Raw genomic sequence first — 24,470 nt, forward strand, 5'->3', positions numbered from 1 at the left:
GCACACTCGTGTTTTTTTTTCTCTCCTGGTCCCATAGGCACACACCAACCCCGGTATTTCTTACAATGGGGTGGGGTGGAGACCCCGGGAGCCCGCGTGGAGCTCCAAGCCTTGCAAACCTCCTTGCATGCCTGTGCATTACGGTCGCGTTTAGGCTGCTGCAGGAAAATCTCACACAAGATTCTTGCCAGATTTGAGGAAATGCTTAGTTGAACGGAAGCCCTGTTCACTTGGAGTAAGGTAGAATTATAGCCAACTTAAAAAAAGAAGCTTAACATATGACAGCGACTCAGCTGGAACCCTGGAACACATACCGCACGCATCTTTGATCTTCCGCATCACATTAAATAACAAAGACCAGAGGACTTGAGATATGTACCAGATAGGCTGTGTTTGATCAGAGTAAAAGGCTTTGCCCCATTCCGGACTATGGATTGCATCCTTGATTTTTCTTCCCTCCACCCCCGCCCCCACCCCCGCAAAGAAGGGAGTCTTTTAAGTATGTCTGATTCTTTTAATTAGATCATTACTGCTATTGTAATGTTTACTCCAGTCTAATCTCTTATGAATAGCATGGGGCTTTTTAACAGTAGTGGTGATGCTGCTCCTGATATCTTTGGGGAGAATACATTGAAATCGTTAGGTCTGAATAATAAATATGGCTGCCTTCACGCCCCCCCCCCCCGCCACACACACAAATTGGTTGAAATCACTTTTGAAAAATACCACCATTTCTCAGGAAATGAGCTATGTGAAAGCCAGCACATACGCTGTGTTATGCGTGTACACGCGTGCGGGCCACAGATAAACGTGGTGTAGAGCGTCTGTCTGTCTTTGAAACATAGGAGACTTTGTATGGCAATAATCTGAAGGATTTGGAAAGAAATACTTGAACCTGCTACTTGATCCTGATCTAGCAGCAGCATCACTGAGATCGCTCCCTTTCTCTATTGCCAAGAGGCTTACTTTCCTTTTCCTTCTCTTGCTCCTTTCCTGCTGCCATAAGTCTATCTACGACGCCCTTCTTGTGGCTTTTTTATTTTTTTTTATGCACTCTTAACTTCAGTTGGATGAATCTGGGCCATCTCTGGCTTTGGCAGTGGTCAACTGGCTGCCTAGTGATGTAGCTGGAGTGCTTTGTAAACGTGCAAAGAACATACCAGGGAGCGCTTCCTCCATGCTGGGTCCCCGTGCCGTTAAGTGTAACTTAAGACAGTGATTTGTTTGTAAGAGCCGCTGCACATTTTTTTTAAAAAGGTGGCTCCTGATTTCAAATAAATAATTATTAAAGGAGGTAAATACGTTAAATGATAATTTTCAAAGACAATAATTCGTATCATCGATCTCTTCCAATATACATATTGATGATGTGAGTAATGGTGGAAAGCATAGTTGATTTGTTTCTAGTGAAAAACAGCATGATTTTATGTGGGGAAACTTGAGCACTTAGGCTTAGGCAACTGGACAATTATGAAAGAGGCTGTTCTTAGTGTGTATAAGGTAACTTCCATGGCCTTGCCTCTTAAAGTATGTTAAATAATAAATAACTTATTAAAACATGTTCAATGTAATAATGGTCTTTTTCATGAATTGTTGTAAAAGAGAGATTAGAAAAGTAAGGGAAGCAGCCTTCAGGGGAAAATAACGGGAATTTCTAGCAGTAGAGTTGTGTAATGGTTCTATATTTTTAAAATGTGCCTGTACTCCATTCACAGTCATTTAAGTGCTTAAATAAGCACAATAAATGAAAATAATTTACTGCTTTGCAAACAGAAAATTGGGCAGAAAAGTAATTTTGAACAGCGAGTCGGCTTGCAATCTTCGATGATTTGGGACCCTGTAAAATGCAACTGACACGGCTGTTCATTAAGCTCGTCGTTATTGAGCCTTCTTCACTTTCATTAGCGATTAATTCAGACAGATATTTAACTTAATAAGGTAAGCAAATAAACAAAAAATCGCTTTCTGTGCCTTAAGGTATTTTAGACCCCTAATTGCTTTTGTGCACTAATTATCAAGATTAACACCTTACATTTTCTCACTCTGTTTCACCTTGCAAAAAAAAAAAAAAAAAATGCCACCAGGGTATTTTGAAATCTTTTAAGTGGGAAGTGGGAAGGGGTTAAGGATTTTCCTTCCTAAGACAAAATGACCACCCACCAAAACGAGAGACTCCAACGAAGTTGTGCGTGGATTTTTTAAAACGTTAGCTGAGCGAGGAAGCCACACACGTCTGTACCGAGAGACTAGAGCTTGAATGGAATTCTAAGCCAGGAAACGAACGGTCCTGTCACAGGGATAAATCAGACTTCGAGAAGGAGTTGGTGGGCTGTGTTTCGGCTTCACTTATCAGGTCTCGGGCTACATTTTTGAAGCAGCATTCATCAAAGATTCACTGTTTGGCTGTTGTATTTAACTCAAGTTGATATTAACTTAAGATCGGAGGTAGCTATTAACACTCGGCAATCAGTGACAAACCTCTTGCAGGTCCTTTAATACTTACTGTAATAATATTCATAATGGAGTCATTCAGTATTCATGTGGATATAATACGTAATTCCATTGTAATTTAGCATTAATTAATGTCCACTTATTGCAGCAGATTATAGTATAGGAAACAATTTCTGATAAGAGACACCAGTGTAATTTAAGGAGGAATCTGACTGTAATTTGAATAATGAGATGCATTGCTTCCTGTCGCCAAGCCTCTGCCCTCGCCCCCATCTCCCTGCACGCATGTGAACCCAGAGGGCTTCACACACGTGCGCACACACACTCATGGGGTATGTGGAACTGCGTGGGTCTTTGTAAACATTCAAGTGTTTGGAATCCTTTTCTAGATCTTACTTGCAAATGTTAAAGTTTGTCACTCCCAGAGCTTTATTGCCACTGCAGTACCCACCTGAGTTGCAGATCAGTCTCTTTCCCAGAAAAACAAAACAGAACATGGTTGTAAGACAGTTATCCTTTAATATAGAGGCAACTATTTTTTAAGGGACAATTACAAAGGGACTTTAAAAATAAAAGCAGATGTGCATTAATCTCTTTATCTATCCATCTACCCCCCCACCACCAATATCTATCCAATCTTTTTGCCTACCCACCTAGCTAACTTAAAACTGACCCTCCAGAGGGGCCACCTTGGAAAGCTAAGTGGTGAAGGTGCTGAAGTTGGACTTGGTGGCCAGCTTGTGCTATGCCCCTGAAATTACTCTTCAGCTTCAGATTGTTAATTGCTACTTGCTGGTGTTGTAAAAAGTCAGGAAGCTCCACCACCCCTCTGACTTGAACTTGATACCATATTTCACTCCTTCTTGTAGCATTAGGGGATTTAAAACCTCCTTTTCCTTTAATTCTTTTCTTTCTTTAATGGGTGACTGGATAAATTCAGTGGTGGATTTTTGTGACACTAAAACAGCAGATAAGTGTATGATGCACTCCTGCTATGTGATTTAAAAATCCCTCACCATATGTTTTCTCACTGGAATGCCTCGTCTTGCAAAATTACAGGAACCGAAGCTTAAAAACACAATTAGGTAGTTTAAAATGAAATATTAAAGAAATACTGCATGTATTCCGATGCCTGCCATGTTTTCTTCCTCTCTTATTTTTTGGTTTTGTTTTGCTCTTGGAGTATTCAAAAAGCCTCCACTGTATTTGATTTTTATACTAATCATGCCCCATATTTTTCGGATTATGTTATACAGGCTGTGGTTAAATTAGAAATGAAAGGGTGAGCTACCAGACTTCTTGTCATAAGAGCGGCTTTTACATTGTTACAGAAAATGCAAAAAAAAAGGTGTTTTGCGTTGAAGGGTCCCCTCGCTTATTCTGTGCTGCTTAACGTATATGAGCAGACAAGGAAAGCAATTTGTAGAAATGTTTTTTGCAATATTTTGAAAATTACCGCACCCTCTCCATCCTCTGAGGGGAAAATGAAAGAAAACTAAATACACAATACACAAATATAGTTGGATCCTAACAGCTTCCTCCACTTTTCCTGGCTTTCAGAGTTCCTTCTTACAAAACACGCACACATGCGCACAGGGGCGTGCACACACACACACACACACACTCGCATGCAGAGCCTACTTCAAGTTCAATTCCTTACCAAGTTATAAGCTGAATCAACTATTTCACGTGGTAGCAACCTAAAAACCATCTTCCACAATTCCCAGTGCCTTCCTCAATTGTTTAAAATGAAGGAAAAGGTAACAAAAAGCCAGCAGGACCAGAGTCTAAAAAAAAGGAATCAAATAACGGCTTGTAATCTCGCTACGGTTTTGTTTTCCCATTAAACTTATTTCAAATTCACTAAACATGAAAACCCAGTAAAATATTTTATAGACGTCTTGTTTCACACTGCTCAAAGCACTTGACTGAAAGGCTACTTTATGTCCTGATCCTGGCGGGCTGGAGTTTTAAGATAGAATTTATACTCAGCAAATTGATGAAATATTTCCTTTATAGGCTGTGGCTTTTTAGGTCCCTTGTAACTGCATCACTTAAAAGACTTTGCTATGGTGCAGGCACGAAGAATAATTTTCTGCATTAAATCTACTACCGTGCTTAACCGTTTTAATTTGCCCCCAAACTTTTGCCAACTGGAACGAGGTGGGGGTGGGGGGTAAGAAGAGGTCAGAAAAGCCTGAGGAACCAGGGTGGATGATCTCTTTGCATGAAGTCATTTGTTGGGTTCTTTCTAATGGAAGACGAGATTTCACTGTATCTGCTGGAGTCGCTCAGATGCGTTCCATAAAGAGCAGATCCTACGCAAAAATCAATAGCATAGCTTATGCTCTTCATTTGTAGATAAGTGTATTCTTGAATGTCTGAAAGAATATTTGATGTGGAACTTAAAACAGGGCTGGAAAAATATCTTTGCCGTTAATTGCCTTTCACTCTGCAGTGAAGTCAGCCTCTTCGCCGAGGAAGCGGGGTTGAGGGCGCACAAGCTACCTTCTTCACGCTCTGCGAGGTGGGCTTGCCTCCTGTCTGTTGCTCCCCTGCAACCAGCCTTAAGGACTGTTTTTTTGTGTTTTTATTTTTTCTGGCTTCATTGGATGAACTGTCTTCCCGAGATAACAAATCTCCTTTTGCAGCACTTGGCGGAGTTTGGTTAGGGGCTACCTCTGAGCAACATGAACTTGGCCTTGCTGGTGTCTTACACTAATACCTTCCCTCCTGTTCCAAATCAGGGTGCTCGGGAAACAGCCTGGAGCCATACAGCTGATGATTTCACCAAATTTGCATCTTTTCAACAGTAATGGGGATGGCTTCCACAAATGCTCCCAGGCTCTAAATAGATGTTAAGTGGTTGTTTCTACTTCCTTCCCTCTCTACTCTCCAGAGACTTGCTTTCCATCCCAGCCTTTACGTGGAGCCTGCTGGCGGCCAAGGTCTGCCTGGCAACCTGTCCCCGAGGCCGGCAGCAGGCTAGCCAGGCTTATCGTCCTGGCTGGGGTCCTCCTGGGAAGCCCGGGCACGGAGGCTGGGCAGGAAGTAGGCCTTGAAGACCCCCTCCTGGGGGTCTCAGGTGTGCCATAGGTGCCAGGAGGGGCGGGATGAACTGAGCTGAGCTCTGGAGAGGGCGTAGGAGGACGCAGCCCCCAGGGCCAGGGTTCTGCCCATGACTGGTAGCTGGACTTGGGCCGAGGCCGGGGGGCAGATTGTCCCAGGGCGAATACTTTTTTAATGTGGTTTTGACTAAAAATAGGATAAAGTTTTGTGTTCTGAAAATGTACCAGATGTTTGTTCTAATTTTTTAACGACCTCCTGCCAGCCCCTGGGCCAGTCAGTTTGGCCAAGACTGTGAGCCTGTCCAGTGGGTCAGACCCGCTGGGCCCTGTGTGCAGCCGGGGCTTGATCAGAGTGGCAGGCTGGCAGCTCTGGGCCCCCAGGGGCTCCTGGTTGGAGGAGGACTTTCCAGGAGAGAATGTTTTGCTGGGTCTGGTCTACTTTCTGCAGCTGCTTAGAAGACTGGAAAAGCAGTGACCACAGCAAGCCCCTAGCCTCACTAAGGCCCCAGAACTTACTTCTCCATCTCCTGGGGCTGGGGGATTTGGGCAGAGCCAAGGTGACCCCTCTCCTTCCTCCAGGGCCTGCCTGGTTCTGCAAAGCTTCCCAATGGACCTGCTTCAGCATCCCCCAGCTGTGCAGGGTGGGGTGCAGGGTAGCACCTGCTGGGCTTCTCCAACAGGTGTGTCCTGCCGCCTTGAACGTGCCCCATGGACATGGCCTTGTCCTTCTTGCGAGCATCCTTTTAGGAGGCTCACATTTAGACCTTGTGTGAACTTGCTTGCCCATTTGTGCTCTGGGAAGCTACAGAAAGTTCTTTCCAAACCATGCCTGGAAAAGTGCATTTTTTATTGACATAAACAATAGCATTTGAGTTTCCTTTAAAATGACTCCACAGTGTATCAATCCTTCAAAATGGATTAAAAGTCAAAATATTCTTAATTTTTCTGGAGAGCTGATTTAGGACAAAATTCATTTTCTCAAAATACAACTTTTTTCTATTTTTCAGTGCATGCAAATGTTTATACTTTAGATTTTAAAAATTGCTAAGTAACATTGGATCTATTCTCCTTTTCATTGTTTATGGAGTCCAAACCAAGAACAGTAGACAACCTATTCAAAAGAATTTACAAATGGAAAACCCAAACCAACCTTTTCCAAAGTTCATGTTTGTTTTGCAAAGATATAACTCAAAAGCTTAATGACATCTCTCTTTATAGAAAAACTGAAACAGATGATGGAGTTGAATCTTTCTTTCTGGAAGGCACATCCCATCATTGGCAAGGAGAAGAATGGGAGGGAAGAGTATATATAATTAGACCCATTTCCTTGTTGAAACAACTGAGGGCCAAGCAAGGAGAAAACCTGGGGAGACAGAACGGTCTTTAATAAAACCCAGCCCTGTAGGTGCTGAGCAAGGCCAGCTCCCTGCTGGACACAGCGTTGAAGTTGTATCTGAAAGAGAGTGAAGCAGGGAAACCAGGATGTCCTCAAGGGTGTCTTTAGGTCTGAAGTCCCATAATAGTTACAGCAGGAATTCTGCCATCTGAAAAAATACAAAATAAAAACCATCATTACCACTGAATACACTGGATTCTTGGAGTTGCCTGGTCTTGCCATATAGTTTGCTTGATTGCTTGTGTATGATGAGGCTATGAACGGCATCAGAAGGGTTTGTTAATGATCTTCAATTTTCATCAGGAAATTGTGAGTCCTCCCCTCCCTCAAACAAAACAAAACAAACCCCGGGTTGCCCTGAAACAGCCCTCCCTGAGGGCCCTGGGCCATCTGCTCTTCTTTACCTGTCTGTAGTGACTCCACAGCCAGCCCCCCTCAATCACCTTGAATAAAATATTAAGCACAAAATTTAATAGCTTCAGGACAGTTCCTTTCATATGTGTCTTAAAATTCTCCTTTCACTTTATGTCAGTATATTTTCATCCACCAGCATAAAAGCTATGTCAGCAGAAACAAACCAAAATTAGAAGAAAAACAAAAACAGTAGACTATACTGTTAATAACAAGGTAAGATTATTAGCTACTTTCCTATTTAGAAAGTAGATTTTATTATAAATAGAACTTAAACATATAAATAAATTTAAAAAGCTCTTGATTTAATTCATGTAAGGAACAGTCATGTATATGTACATTTTTTGTTTGTTTTTAATTTGTCATATATGTTAATCTTTTTTTCTTTATGCTTCTGTGAAACATATATTAGTATAATTTACAGCGTAGGCACAAATCAGTACAATGTTGTTTGTTAGTGCGCTTAGATGTAATACGATGCAGATATCATTGTACTGGAAGTTTACAGTCTTCCGGGAAGGTCTGTTAGAAATCTTATTTTTTCAGATGTGTCCCCCAATTCTCATCGAAGTTGTAGTTTTTGGCTTACACTTCACCACCACCATTTAACTTCTCTGGGAACCCCATTACTTTTGTCCATACTCATGCTCTGACCTGTGCTACTTGGAAATTTTCGAGATGAAGTCATTGCTGGTTTGAGTTACTGGAGAAACGTTAATTCATCCAGCTGGGCTGCCTCACCAGCCGTCCCGGCTCTCGGCCTTGACAGCCACCCTCAGTGAGAAATCGCACAGGAAGAAAGGGGGTGGGCAGAGGGGTCGGAGCCCACAAGACAGGGCAGTGGAGACCACTGCACCCGTCCTGCGGATGTGGCCATGAGGAGAGGGAACCAGATAAACTCCCCGGTCCGCAGGACCTTTATGAAAAACGCTTTTCTTTAAAATAGAATTTTAGATAGATAATCAACAAGGACCTGCTGTATAGCACAGGGGCTGCTAATCAATATTCTGTTATAACCTAAATGGGAAAAGAATCTGAAAAAGAATAGATACATGTATACGTATAACTGAATCACCTTACTGTACACCTGAAACTAACACAACATTGTGAATCGACTATACTCCAATACAAAATAAAAAATTTTTTAAACTAGAATTTTAGTAAAAATCCTGGGAAATGGTTAGTTAGTATATTATCAAGAAGACAACGAAATACGTATCAAGCTATGCTAGTGTGCATATTAACCTATAACTATATAATATACGATATTGTATTATTAGCAGGACCTGTTACTCTGAGCCTGGCGAGGCAGTCTCTTTGTTATAACAGAGCGGGCTGCGTGCATGCAGTTAAATTGCCCAGGCTTGGAACGTTCACACGCACACCTTTGTGCAGCTCTTTTTACCTTCCAGTTTCTGTGCAGGAATTCGCTGGATCCTTGCCCCCAGCACCTAGAGGAGGCAAGGGGTGGGGAAAAGAATGACCCCTGCCCTCCCCCAGGTTCTAACATGTCTCTGACCTCCCCACCCACACATTTACCACATAATATCCAGATGTCCAAAACCATTTTTTGAGAACTCTATGAAATTTGATAGAACGTGAAATGTGATAGTATATGAACTCAGTGACATACATTGTAAAACAGCCGAAAGTTCTGTACGTAAAAATGAAGCCGTTTTCCCTGGAGGTTCACCCCCAGCAAAGACCAACGCTGAAGGGTCTCACGTGGGAACCGTCTTGGCCTCCCCCTGGGCCCTCCTCTTTTTCGCCAAAGCATTTTTTTTTCCCCACAGGAGGTACCTCTTCTCCCAAAAGCTTCCTGAAGAAAGCATTTTTAATTCTTCGCTATGAAAATTGAGGATCTTGGTGAGGACCTTTTCCATGGACACACAATTCATAAATGACAGAAATCGTTCTCAAAGTCATGTCTTCTGCCCCTAAAACGAGCGCTTTTTCAGCTGCACAACAGGAAGAAGTGTCCCTGTGGCCCGCACACCTGTCCAGCCTCACCTGAGCTGGTCCTCCACTGCAGGGGTGGGAGGCGGGGCTGGTATTCCTTCCCTGATCTGTACCCACCACTGGGACCTCCTGCAGGACAGGCTTATTCACCTGTTTGTCTCATACCAGTGGTCCAGTTAATTTTGGCTGAAAAACTGCAGATGTTTGTAGTGTGTAGTTTACAAGTCCAGATGAAGGCAGAAGTTTGCGGTGAAGATGCTCTTTGCTGTTATAGATGAGTCTCTTCCATGAGAAGGAAAACCTTGTGGTTCGTGAGGAGGTAGTGTTTGAGGAGGGTGAACCCGGAGACTTCAGTGTCTCCTGCTCCGTGTTTGAGGTCAGGGATGATACAGGAGGACCCAGAGCAGCCAGAGGGGGCCTCTCCCTTTCCTCATGGGTAGGGCGGGCGTTCCTCGGAATAAAGTGACAACTGCACGCTGGGTTCAGAACTGGCTTACACTCCGCAGTTGTAAAAGCACAGGTATCCTTCACCTGTGCCTGTTTCCTCACCTGTTTGCAGGAGAGAGTGAAACTTTCCTCTGATTTCCACCCTGTTAATGAAAGAAAATGGAGGTTTTGTTGCCAGTTGAATGACATCAATGCTGATGGAGCTTTTTTCCTTCCCTGTTAGGCTAAACAATGGCCTCTTTTTAAAAAATCATATTACAGGAGTAGTACATGCCTGTTATAGAGCTTCTAAAAATGGAGAAGCTTATCTTTAAAATTATAATTGGCCGTAAGCTAACCTCCTTTGGATAACACTTAGGTCATTTGGCCCGTTGTAATCTGTGAACTTAATGTATGGATACTGTCCTGTCACATATTGTTTGTATGCTGGCCTCTTCACTTCACGTTCTGTCATAAACTTTTCCCTATTTTGCGTCAAAAAGTCTTTGTGAACATCCTTTAAAATAGCAAATGCTCTTGCTAATGGATTTGACACCGTTTACTAAGCTGATTCTTTATTATGGGATATTTGGGGTTTTTCTTTGTGACTAGACATTACCCTACATTGAGCATCTTTGTGTATAAAGCTTGCCCTACTTACATGACTGTTTCTTTGGGGTGGATTTCAAAAAATAGATTTCTGAATGAGAGGATTTGGTAGCATGCCTTCCAGTAGAATTTTCCTGATTCTCCCTCATCCATAGCCTGGGAGACTCATGCTCACTGTGTAACATTTCCTTTTTTTTTTTTTTCTTATCTATCAAACATAGCAGGTACATGCAAATAGTAAGCATTGTTTAATTTGAAATCTTTTATTAGTTGTGATGTCAGATATTTTTTTCTCTATGACTGTGAATCACTTGTTCCTGTATGAATTGTCTATTCTGTTTTTAGAGAAATAGCTCTATTAGAAATCCCAGGATTCAGTATACATGCTTATGTTTCATAATACATCACTTGAGAAATTATTCTAATGGCCAACTGGTATTATTAAAAAGAGTTGCAAAAGTTTCCACTTGAAAAATCCACAGAAGTAAAGAATCAGGCAAAGACTGCTTTTCTTCCTGCTTTTTGTTTTCACTAAATTGCTTCCATCTCTTCTGCTTTTGTAAAAAGCATTAAGAATGCACCAGCGCCCTTATGATCCTGCAGACTGAATAAAGAAGAACAATATCACCCAGTCTCACCAAACAAATATTCCCATTTTTCCACAGTGGGATAACCTAATTATTGCCATTTATATGTTAACATTTTCACCGCTTCACGGCCAAACCTCACTGAGATAATATTCTTAGTTTCGGTTACTGTTTCAAGTATAAAAACCTTGTGCTGTGTCACTTTATTAAAAAGGATGTAATATAGGAGTGACACATAAAGCTGTGAAGATTGTTACTCAGAGAATTAAGAAGACCCTTCCAAGGTTGCTTAAAAATAAAGGTGAGGATGATGCTTGTAATGGTGCCAGTGAGAATGCTGTGTTCTCTGATGAGACTTATTGAGTTTATAGTTTCCATAAAATTTTATAAAGTGAGAATTCTGAAAATCTTATCTTGATGATAAGTATTTTTGGTGCTCATGTTATCATCCAATGATACAATATGTATTTGCAAGGTAGACTCAGTCGTTTGAAAAAAGTTCCTCCTCTCTCTCTGCCCAGCCCTGACTATTCTCAGCAATAAACATTGATTTCAAAGGGCATTTTTCAGCTCGTTAGTGAGAAATACCTAAGTTACCATTCATGGTCCAGAGTCACTATTTTTTTAGGACCAAGGCATCTAAATAAGAAATTAAGATGTGATCACGTTTGAATTGAGGACATGAATAACCTTCTTCCTGTAGCTGTCATAGAGTTTCAGGAGACAACTCAGCTGACCTTGCCGTTGCTTTAGTTGCTGATGGAAAACCGAATAAAGTAGGCATTTAAAGGTTTGGAACTCAAGGTTATATTGTGTTTCAAGAAGCATTTTCATTTTGACTTTCTTTGTTGATATCCCACATCCTTTCCAGCCTGAAAGATGAAGAAAAATGGGAGAACCAGGAAGCAAGTGATAAATGCCAATTAACTTAGTGCCTATGTATTCCAAACATCTTAAATTTCTCGAAGATAGTGAGACACATGGTTAATAAGTTTTACTGGGCCTCAGAGGTTCCAAATTGACATCTTTAAAGGAAAGATTTCTGTGTTTCATGTTATCCCACATCCTAAGCAACATGCAATTATTGTCATTTTAATTCTGGGATTTGGACATAAGTCTGTGAACTGTTTCATATAGATGAAGTTTGCAGCTGCATAATAAATAAATGAGTTGCCAATAACTTCAAAATTGTGGAAAGGCATCTTCTTTCTATTGTCAATCATTTGTAGCATAAACTTCTGTGGTTGGAGTGTCATAATGAGTACATGCTGACTGCGCGGAGAGCTTGAAGTTCTTGGAGTGGAATCTTAAATGAGAAGATGCCCATTTCAGTCGTTATATTGACGAGTTCTGGGTTTAGCAAACTTATAGTTGTTATAGGCACGCACACCCACGCACACACACACACGCACGCTAACACCCTCACACACCTACACCAAGACCAAAAGCAAGAAGAAAAGCAACTACAAAGCATACTATAAAACACATGAACTAACAATATATCAAAGATACACTTCCAATATTCTTATTTTACATACGTTTATAATGTTTAAAAAATCATCTTCACTTTTGCTTCATGGTCTTTATTCACATTCTGAACCTGATAAGTTATGATGTCAACTTAAGGCCTTTAAAATTCAGTTTTAATATATGGGTTAAAACTAATGACTTCACTCTGCTCCTACTCTCTCCCCCCGAGTTTTTTCTTGTGGGTTTAGGAAAAGCATGTTTCCCACGATTCCACCAGCACTCTCTCTTTCTTATAGTGAGTCTCTAGTTCTTTCCTCATTATGGGACTGCAAATTATTTACTCTAGTTTTAAATTAAGGAAGCAAACAGGTAATCTGGCCTAAGAAAGCACAGTTCCAACTTCAGGAAGAACATGAGTCTGTGTTTCGTCTCTCTTTAGGTGCACAGCTGCACAGCCCCCATTTAACAGAAAGGCTGGGGCGGAAGGGCCCCTCCACCTTGCCTTGGTGCAATGCCTTTTAGTTTCATTAAATTACTGGAGGGCCAGTTACTTAAGCAGACTAGTGATTTTCAGTCTGGCCCCTGTTTAACATAATTCTGTGTAGGCAACAGCTAACTCTGCACTTAAATCTAACACCCTAATGGAATTACAAGATACTGCTGACCGTGGGCAAGCCCCCAGCCACCCATCCCATGCCACACCTCTGGGCAGCCTCTCCAAGACCCAGGGGATGAGGGGCTGAGCTTGCCTTCACCCCTCCCTGAGATGTGGGGCTCTTGTGCTTCTAGGTGTCCTTGATGCAGCTCTTTTTACCAAGGAGGTGGTTTGGGGGACTAGCCAGAATCTTCGGTGGCATCATACATTTTTAAAGCTGCTTGTACCCCTTGGCCTAAATGGATACTATGGCTGAGACTCTTTGGCTTGGTTAGCATTCTTTTGCTTCTGATAAATAAAAATGAGCCTTGTCTTCAAATTCAATCTTACTTCAAACAGGCCTCCATCCTTCAACCTCCATATATTTGGTACAAAATTTTGGGTGAGAATCGAACATCACTTAGCTGCATATGTTATTCGTTGGTAGTGGTGAGCACAGAGAATTTTGTAAAACATGTAATTCAGATACTTCTTTAATTTTGGTGGATCACAGTTTCAAAAGAGAGAATTTTTTTCCCCCTGAAATACAGAAGCAAAAGTACACGGGAATTTAAGTCGTCCTCTCAGCCTGGGAGGAGCTTATGGTTGAAAGGCCCTCTTTCCTTATCACATTCTTTACCGCAGTGGTATAACCCACATACTCACTCACTGGAGTCATGGAAGGCAGATCACCCCAACAGTGGATGCTTGGCAGGTTTTCTCCAATGTCCTATGATTCTATAACGAGGGCCTTTAAAGTCTGTGACCCACCTTCCCTCACTTGGGCTGGACAATAGGATTACCCCATGTTCATGGGCTGGCCAGTCTGATTGCCCCTTCTCCCCAGAAGTAGGGGTGGATTTGCCTGGCTGGGTCTCATGCCCCTCTGAGGTTGGTGGAAGGTCATGGCAGGGTAGGTCCCTCCCTTTTCTTTGGGACCTAACCTGAGAGGCCATGTAGCCTGTAGAGCCCCTCTACAGGGGGCTGTAGGGAGCCCCTCTGAGGGTGGACCCCTCAGGGGAACAGCCAACTCTAAGAGATGGACAAAGAGGCAGTGAGAGTCTTTCTTTCTCCCAGATATGCCAGTTATGGACCCCAGTGACTCTAGGTCTTTGTTTAAGTTAAAGTTGGGGTTCTGTACCTGAAAGTAGCTAAGTTCTGTTGGAAACAACTGCCATCCCTGTGAAACATTACTGGTTCTCCCTGACTCCAAATCAGGTCAGCATTCTGCTTCCAGACTGAATCTTAAAAAAGAAAACAATGATAAAACAAAGACGCAAACAAACACACCACAAAACCAAGTACTGCGGGCAACAATCAACAATGCCTCCATATTTATGCCTATGGAAACCTCCCCTTTACACTTAATGTCGTGCGTGTATGAAGCTGGTTGATTAAATGTAGTTTCTCATTTTAACATTAAAATAACTTTCCTCTGTGGTCAGTTCTTATTTTTGTTATACAGATGAGGGGATTGTAGTAAAAAGAGAAGAACTGGTACAGCTCATAGGGGCAGAGCTGGGGTGTAAGTGAGAGCTTCCTCTTGGCCACTTAAACACTCTTTCAATTGCTTCAAACTTTATCGTTCTATGTAGAATACCATGTACTCTGGTTTGGGGTTTTTAACTGTGATCTAGATGAGGTGTAGGTTTCACTCCTCCAAAACATTTCTCTATCAGGCTCACTAACTTACTGACACAATGATTAATGTGTATCTTAGTCCCTTCTGGCTGCTATCACAGAATACCACGGACTGGGTGGCTTATAAGCAAAAGACATTTATCTCTCAAGGTTCTGGAGGCTGGAAGTCGAAGGTTAAGGCGTCCGCACTATTGGATTTTGGTGAGAGCCCCTTCCCGGTCCACAGCTGGTGCTTTCTCTCTGTGTCCTCAGGTGGCAGAGGGGTGAGGGAGCTCTGTGGGGTCTCTTTTATTTTTAAAGCCCTAATCTCAGTCATGAGAGCTCCACCCCATGACCTAAGCACCTCCCAAATACCATCGTCTTTGGGGGTTAGGATTTCAACATATGAATTTTGGGGGATACAATCTTTCAGACCATAGCAATGTAATAATACATAATAAAACAATAACTGATGTAAGATATCTTCTTACCAACTATGACTTCACTCCATGTCACTCTTAATAATTAGAAAGTGCATTTCTGTAAGTGCAAGTGGAAGAGTGAGAGATTGGTGGGCAAGTGCAGACAACAGAGAAGCCTTTTAAGAACTTTGGTCATTTATGGGAGCAGAGAAAGGAGGCAAGGATGGGAAGAGGAAATGGAGTAAAAGAGGCATTTTTAGCACGAGAGGAGCTTGACCATGCTGATGAGATAGGACCCACAGAGAGAGAAATGTCGATGGTCTAGAAAGACAGCTCGAAAAGACTGGGGGAAATTGCAGAAACGCAGGCAGCTGCTGACCCTGGGGAGATTTACTCAGAACTCTATACGAAGAAGTGAGGGCATGGACTGGAAATTGCAGGCAGTGCATTGGGCTGCAGTTAACATATAAAAGGTGGGAGGGCGTGGAATCTGTAGGCCCATCCTCAAGGAAAAGGCCTTGAAAGATGGCCAGACAGAGTAATGTCAACTAAAATAAAACAGTTGTTACATATATATTACACACATATACAAATACATACATATAAATAAATATTTATATGATAATATATGCTAATAATCCTGATAATACTAATTACAATAAACATGAATGCCTCCCTTTAACTGGCTGTCTCTGTTGATTAACCCACTGACATTTGTTCTGGGCACACCGGCTTAGGGGTGGAGACTGTCTACTGAGACACTGTAGGTGTGTGACCAGCAGCTAGCAGAGGGGCTGTTTGATGAGAGTGTTCTTTTCTCAGAAGGGCCGGGTAGGGGGCACAGACCCAGCCCTTGATGAGGGTCCTTGGCATGTCAGAGGCTGAGCTCAGAAAGAAGAGGCCATGGCAGGGAGCTGCTGTGGTTATCTGAGGACCTCGCTGGGTCTGAAGCTGGAAGGTCCGGGCCTCCTGCACAGCCCAGCCTGGCCTGGCCACCTCCCTTCAAGGGGCTCCGTCTCTGAACCCCCGGGCCTGCTCACCGCCACCATCACGGTCAAGGTCAAGCAGAGGTCTGGCCACCGCGTCCAGGTTTGAGGCTTCTAGCAGTCCACGTCTGCAAACCTCTAGTCTATGGCAAGTCCAGACACTCTGCTGCTGTCAGAGTTTCCCCAACAGCGGGACGCCTGCAGCCCAGCCACGGGGAGCAGCAGTTGGTTGAGGTTAGCTGGAGGGCAGCTGTCATCTCAGTGCCTGAAGTTGACCCTCTGGGCAGGGCTCAGCTGGGACGGATGTCTCTGCTCCACGTGGCGTGAGCTGGGCTCATGGAGGTGTTTACAGCCAGTTAGCAGGTTGGTTGGGGCTGGCTGCTCCAGCCTGGCCTCACTCCTGTGGCTGAGCATGAGGACAGCTGGGCCTCCCTCTTTCCACGCAGTTCTTTCCTCCTGGCTCCTCACAAGGCAGCAGCCTTCCAAAAAGGAGAGCAGAAGCTGCAAGGTCTTGGAGGCCAGAGTGGCCCTCTATCCATCAAAACACATCACCCAGCTGTCCCAGATTTGGGGAAGGGGCGGACTGTTTGTGGCCGTATTTAATCTATCAAGCAAGGCAACTGTCTCAGATCCAAGGAGATGGAGAGGAGACCAAGTCACGGAGGCTCCTGAAACCTGGCAAAGAAGCCCCAGAGGTGGGCGGGGCAAGGGCAGGGCCTTGATGACAGGCATGGAGAGGTTGCCTTGGCAATGCCCATAAACTTGCCCTAGAGGTGGGGTTTTCCTGATCCCCACTGTGCCTCTTCCAGCTCTGAGGAGTAAAGCTGGGCTTCCTGTGCCCAAGGAGAATAATACATTTGAATAAACGACACCAAATCCTGGTATTAATTTTTCACCTTCCTTCTCTAAAAACTCTCCATTTCCAGACTATAAAACTCTTTTTTAGAAAAACACTTTATGAAGGAAAAGCAGGTAAATGCCTTTTTGGAATGTGTACTTAGATACAATCCATTTTTGCTACACAGGATCCAGCCTTATAAAGAGATTTGCCACCTCTTTGCTATCTTTTTTGTTCATAAATATTTAATCATTGTGTAGGCTCCCTATCCATTCTATGGCGTGTGTTCTTGGGCCCTTTCCAATTTTATTTATTTGTTAAATTGATGGAGGAAACTAACCATCATCTGTGTATGTCTTTCTGTATGCTTGGAATAAAGAAAAGATTTGACCTTAGAGCAGCTCTAGGCAGAAATACAGATTTTTTAAAGATCCCCCTGTGGTAGATTAACTTTAAGAAACTTTTAAGTGATATCTGGAAAATATCCTAGAGAATTCACACTAGGAACTGGTAAAAAAATATTTATCCTAAGTGTCACTAAATTGAATATCATTGAGTGATAGATGTGCGAGATTTGTAGGTTGTCAATTTGACACTAAATATCAAAACTGCAACATGTTTCCATTGTTCCAATTTGCTTTCCATCACATTTGTAGAGGAAGGCACAAAGGTAAGTGGGTCTCATTTTATTCTTTTCTAAAATGCTATTAGCAAATACTCACGGGGTGAATGCCAAGGCCAGCACAAGTGGGTCAAGCTGAATATTCCTGTGGTTTCTGTCTGTTGCATTGATGTGTGGAGGGTGACTCGGGAGGGTGTTGCATTTTGAAATGGCTTGGACCCTCTTTATTGGGGCCTCTGGTAATTTAGGGATTTAGCTTAAAAAGAATTGCTGCCCCTGGGATCCTGTTCTCAGATGACCTCGCTTGGCTAAGTGGAAATGTCAACAGTTTGATTGTAGCAACTGAAGAATGAAGGAAAGCCCAAGGAGATGTCCGGAAAGGGACGTACAAGTTACAGCCAGACCATCACTGTGTCTGAGTCCAGATGGGCCTTCCTTGCTGGGTACAGTGCGTCTTTCTTCCTCAAGATGTTAACAGAGGGTCCTCTTGGTCAACTGAGAGAGAAGTTTTCGGTGGCCTGTGTTGTGGTTCTATATGGAGACTACTTGCCAATCACTCAGCCTTTATTTCTCCTTCTTCTTGGGCACACGTTTCATGTGCCTTCCTCCCCTGCAGTTACACGTGGCTGAGTCCTACCTGGCAGTTCAAGAGGAGGGATGTGCGCCATTTCCAAGCCAAAGCCACCCTGCTTCCAGGGCATCCCAGAGACTAAGGAAGGACAGAGACGCAAGACGGAGGAGCCCGTGACCCTCAGTCGCCACGTGGAGGAGCTGTTGGCCAGGTGGGCACATCTGCTTCCCGCTGGTGTGGTGGTGGGGGGGAGATAAAACATCTGTAGCATTAGAACCGTAATACTTTTCGGGGTCTATTTGTTACCACGGCCTAGCCTACCCTTACCCTACTCCATCAGAGAGGCCATAACCATGTTGTAGGTCACTGGGAATCACCCAGGATGATGGATAAATGAGATTCCCAAGTCCTGGTCCCAGAGAGTCTGACTTGGTCAGACTTGGGTTTGGTATGGATCTATTCTTTCTTTATACCAATTTAGGTGATTCTAGTTCAGAAACACTGCTTGCTACAAGCCATTCTTCTCCTTGTAAAGAAAAGTAAGAAGCAAAGACCATATGGATTTTAGTGGGAGAACGTAGGTTGTCAGTTATTTGAAGTTCAGATTTTGATATGCCATTCAAATGGGGTCTTTTACACCAGAGTTTTTTTGCCTTTATACATTACCACGCTCCTTTTATAAAAGAAAGAATTTCTAACTCTGCTTGGAGAAAACATTACTAATGCAACAGGGACTAAACAAAAAATCAAAAGGTTCATGATGAACAGAAATTTCTCATATTCCTTCTCACCCCCGGTTCAATATTCCATAGGAATTTTCTTGTAAATTTTGCTTTGCTTCATAGCCACGAGCAACATATATTTATTTTTGGTTTTGGATTTATTGACTTTCAACGTTGCTTATAAAATGATTACTACGAAAGAAGATTTAGTTAATTTTTCTCCCACTCCGCTTGTCCTTGCAATTTGGTTAATTCACCATTTTAAGCTCCTCAGCTGGTAATTTTTGAAAAACTAAAGAGCATAATTACATTTTTTCCCCATTGGAATCGCTTCTTGAGTACCCACTCACCTTTTCCTCCACCCTTGCCCATTCCTCTGCCTCTCTTTCCTGCCATTTCTCAATTTTGTCAGCTGTCCTTTTCTTTTCTATTATCAGGGTTATAGACTTTGTATTTGGATATGGACTCAGTTAGCTTTCGGTGAATTTTATCTAAAAGTGGATTCAAAATATTTCAAAACCAATGAATACCACTTACGTTGCTACGATTCTGGAAATAATGTTCACTGCAGAAATAAGTCCTCTGCTAAAATTACATTCCCTTTCCTGAATGTCCAGTTGGCCCCAAGTAGTTGTGCAAAAGTTCCTGACACTAAGATAAAATTGATTCTCCTCTTTTACCTTCAATAAATTCTCAACTTTTATCCAAGCTCTCAATTACATCCTCTTACCTACAATTTACTTTTTATTTTTAAGGAGACCTCCTACTAGAGCCTTCTCTCCTGCAGTTCTAATCTGTACTGTTTGATCTCTAGACCTAATTGTGCAGCTGTCATTTTTGAATTTCACTTTGTGCTGTCCTCACTGAATCTACTGATTTCTGGTCTCTCTTCTTGGTTTATTTCCTTGTTATAATTAAATAACTCCCTACAATTTTGCTGGGAAGCTAAGCTTTCCATATTTTTACATGTCTTTATTCTGCCTTCATATTTGAGAGATAGTTTGACTGGGTATAGAATTGAAGGTGGAAGATAGAATTTCAGAACTTTGAAGACATTGTTCAATCAACTTCCATCAAGCAATGTTAATCTTGAGATGTTTGCTATCAGTCTGGTGTCCTTTTCCTCTGTAGGCATTAGTCCTCTGGTTTCGTGGTGATGGTTTTCGTATCTTATAAAAATGATTGTGGTTGACACACTTTCAAACTTGAGACATGTCTTCTTCAGTTTTGGATAATTTTCTTTCATTGTTTTATTCATTTCCTCTGCTTGCTATGGACTTTCTGCAGCTCTTATTTTTGGAAGTTAGACTAGTTTTACATCATTCCTGTTTCTTGACTTATTTTCAGTCTCAAATATTTTCCTTAGAAAAATCCTCAAATTTACATTCCAGTCTATTGCTTTAAAACAAATTCAGGAAGTATATTATTTTTTTAACTTTCTAAGAAATCCTTCTTGTTCTTTGTTCTTTCTTCTTCCTATCCTGTCCTTGTTTTGTGGATTCAAGATCTTCTATCCCTCTGAGAATATTGATTAAAGTCTGTATATTAATTTCTCTTATTTTACTGGAAATATCTATACTTTTTCTAGAATCATGTTTTCTGTTTCTCTTGGCTTATATTCCTTGTTTGTATTGCAGAATTTCATCTGGTGATTGTGTTTGTTCTATTGAACTGCAGAATAATCTGTCTGGCAGATTTATCTGGATTGTCCTGTTATATGTTAGAGCAGGATGTAGCAAACTACTGGTGGGTGTCTGGCAACCTTGTTTTATATTAATTGGGAGAGGGGTCAGCTAGTAACTGGAAGAACCCTTGCCAAAACTTGAGGGGCTTATTTGGGGTCACTGATATCTGCACGATTGCCTGGTTCCCGCCCAGACTATTCATTTTCACTCTTTAGAGGAACATCCTTAGGTCTTAGTAGATAAAAGTCTTGCTGCTAGGTCTTCTCCTCCTAGAGGTGGGTGTTTGTCTGAAAATGAATTCTTTTGTTTTTCAGGTCCTTTATCACCATGTTGTATTTAAGTCTGTAGGAGCTCCACTGGTACATTGATCCCTTCACAGCTGATTCACTCTTCATGTATTTTCTGAGCTTTGCTTTTTCCTGTTTTTCCAGGCACCACTTGATCCTTTTTTTTTTTTTTTACCCTGTCTTCCAGAAATCGGTTGAAATCTCTTACTTGCTGATGACCTCCCTGTATGTCTTTTCACTGTTGAGCATTAATAAATATTTTAATATTAATTAAAATTCCCTCTCAGGAAGGAGAAAAGTTGCACATGCACCATTTTGAATTGTAAGCTCCCACTATTTCTTTTTAATAATCTCTTTATGCAATATTTTCAGTGTTGTTGATTTGCAATCAAGAGTGAAAGCAAATCCAATATAAACCCTCATGAAACTGCGTGTGTTTATTTTGAAGACTCTATCTGACAAACCAAACTGGGGTCCTAACAGTTTATATCCAAAAATGTGAAATGCTAATATGAGTTTTGAACAAGCACTGGGGCTTGGGAGACCTGAGCTCAGTGCTCATGTGCGGAGCCCTAGTAAGACAGCAAAGGGTAGATCTTGTCTTTCTGTGGCTCACAGATTCTTCTGGGAGGTAAATGGGCTCAGGAGGTAGCATTACCTTGCGATGTAGATTATAATGAAAAATACAGCTTCTGCTGGATTTGTGTCCAAGGTTCCCAGGCCCAACCTATTTCCTGCCTGATACCTGTTGGGTGGGGTGTGGGATAAGAGAGGCCCTTATCCTTTTCTAGGAAGTTTTAAGTTAGACTGGGTGGTAAGCTCATTTCTCCTGTATCCTGGGTCTGCTGTCCTTGACTGAAGCCTCCTGCTCTACCCCTGTTTCTCAGCCCTTCACGTTCCTGGGTCATTCTGCCTGCTGTCTGTCATCGTGGGCAGTCGGGCAGCCATGGACTGTGAATTGTCAGTTGAACAGCCCAGACAGAAGGGTGGACGTCCATTCCCCTCCTACATATTTTCAAGTTCTCACTTAGGCTTGGTAACTTCTCTTTCCTCCTGTTTCTATCATAGTTCCTCTCCTCATGTCATATTTTAAAATCTCAGATACCAGACAATTCTTGGGCAGAGTAGTGATGTCCACTGCATCCCAGGGCACAAGGCAAGGTCATGAGCATAAAGGCAGATGCAGACGATGGATCACGACCAAAAGAGGATGCAGGGCAAAATTTCCATATCTGGGAGCCAAAGTGGGCAGGTATCCCAGCTCTAAGTAGTAATATCAGGCCCAGGTAAGTAGGGAGGCATCTACACCTAACCAGGGAGAGGGCGGGGAAGGAGGGTCCCTGCTTCTGATGGAGCTGATTGCATCAGGAGCCTGACACTCTCCATTGCGTGTTGGGCCATGTCAGCCCTTCAGCTGTCTGCTTCACACCCCCTTTCTGCATCTCCTCGGAGAGCAAACCTGGATGTGTGAATCGCCATGGAGGTTCAGTTGATTAGCAGAAATGCAAGATGCAGAAAGACTTTGTCGTTGGGAGTCAATGAATGGCTCCAAGTGCCTCCCTCGACGTCCTGTCAGATCTGCTCTTCGAGGTGATTGATAACTGGGCACATTCTCCAGACGCTGAGGTTGATTTGTTCCCCGTCACATCGGTCATACTTGGACCAGAGTCTTTTGTCATTTGAGGGGACATGGCCTTGATTTTCTGGAATCTTATCAGAATAATAATCTTATCTGTAAAATCATAAAAATCTCAGAGAGACTGGAAATTCTAAACTGTGAGGGTTTGATGGGAGGGTTTAGGATTCCCACTCAGTTGATAAAAATTTAATAACTAGCCAGAATTCTTTTAAAAGGTGCACTTCCTTAACATCTTTTAATTAGATAATGAAAACAAATATATACAGAACTTTGTGCCTTTGATTATTTGTTACTTGTGAAGTTGCTGGTTCAGCGAGAAAAAATATAAGGACTTCATGTTATTGGAATTAATTACGTGTGAAATAGTCAATAGTAGCCATGAGGAATGATTAAATCCAGAGTCACAAGGAGAACTACTCACTCTTTGAGGCACCTAGGACTATACTGCAACGTTTATTTTCAACACTGAAAACATGATCATCTTTCAAAATGTCATAGAATGAATGAGTCCATAAATCCTTAATAATTTAAAAATAAAAATAAATATATTCAAATACATAGACTTGAAGATATCTAGAAATAAGTAGAAATCAGATCAGATGGCAGGTAAATGGAACTTCTAAGGACCTCAATTTTGAAAAATATGTTTATGGCATTAGTTTCATCACTGTACTATAACACATCAACCAAGTAAAACATGTGGAGCTGTGAGCAGTTCAGAGGTGACCAACAACTCTGGCCAAAATGCACCCAAAGGTGCAGGCCTTGGAGTGAGAAAACAGGTCTACAGATTGTGACATGGAGGAGAGGGGGAACTGGGAATTGCATTCACAGCCTGCCTTGTTGAATGAGAGTTGTGTGCATCTTGGGTAGGGGTCAGGCCACCTGCCACATCGTCTTCTTTCTTGAGCATGAAATTCAGATAAAATGAAATAAGGCCCATGGAGAAGTAAGAGGTAGAGGCTGGAACAAATGTCATGGGCAGGCAGGTGTGGAGGGTGTGACCTCAGTGCAGATCACAAAATTTGCTGCAGACCTCATGAGACTGGGCTTCCAGCCTGAGTGACACTTGTGTTGAAAGGGGTTTTACCCTCCCCCAAAATTGTGGTCCCCTTTGGAGTCCCAGCCAAGGGGCTGGGCTTGAACACTGCCCTCCAGTCAAGGACCGAAAGGTCCCATTCCTTCCTTGGTCCTATCACCTTTGGTCTTAACTCCCGAGGAGTCATCTCCAGGTGTCCCTGAAAGGAAGGGCCAAGGTACCAGGCCAGAGCAAGTCAGCTAGGAGTGGCCCCACTGAAGGAAAAGAAGACCCTACAGAGGTGAAAACACTCCTGCTTATGGGACCCACAGGGGAAAAGTGCCTGCCTCTGTTTTTTTTTTTTTTTTTTTTTTTTTTTTTTTTTTTTTTTTACGGTACGCGGTCTTCTCACTGTTGCGGCCTCTCCCGTTGCGGAGCACAGGCTCCGGATGCGCAGGCTCAGCGGCCATGGCTCACGGGTCCAGTCGCTCCGTGGCATGCTGGATCTTCCCGGACTGGGGCACGAACCCGTGTCCCCTGCATTGGCAGGCTGACTCTCAACCACTGCGCCACCAGGGAAGCCCCTGCCTCTGCTTTTAGGGAAACGTTTCCTTAGAGAAGAAAGAACTGAGTCCTTGCTAACAAATGAGCACTTCTTTACCCAGAGTCAGCTTGGGGATTGAGAACCATAAAACACAAGGGTCTGGAGCACCATATTAAAATGATACTCAGAAGTGGAGGTCTTTGAAATGCAACCTAGGGGTAGGCCTGTAGTCTGGTGACAAGAAGAGAACTTCATTTGATGGCCAACATATATCTTCCCTGTTGAGTTACTCTTGCTGGGATAAAACTCTCTTAGATGCCCCATCTATCCGGTGTAGCCATCAGCCAGATCCACTGTACAGGGTCTGAGCTCTCCGCTGCTGGGCCTGATATTAGTCCTTAGAGCCGGGGATGCCTGCCCGCGTTGGCTCCCAGATACATGCATTTTGTCCTGCATCCTCTTTCGGTCATGATCCATTGTCTGCATCTGCCTTTATGCTCATGAC

The sequence above is a fragment of the Mesoplodon densirostris genome, chromosome 1 (genome assembly GCF_025265405.1).
Source record: "Mesoplodon densirostris isolate mMesDen1 chromosome 1, mMesDen1 primary haplotype, whole genome shotgun sequence".
NCBI classification, from domain to species: domain Eukaryota; kingdom Metazoa; phylum Chordata; class Mammalia; order Artiodactyla; family Ziphiidae; genus Mesoplodon; species Mesoplodon densirostris.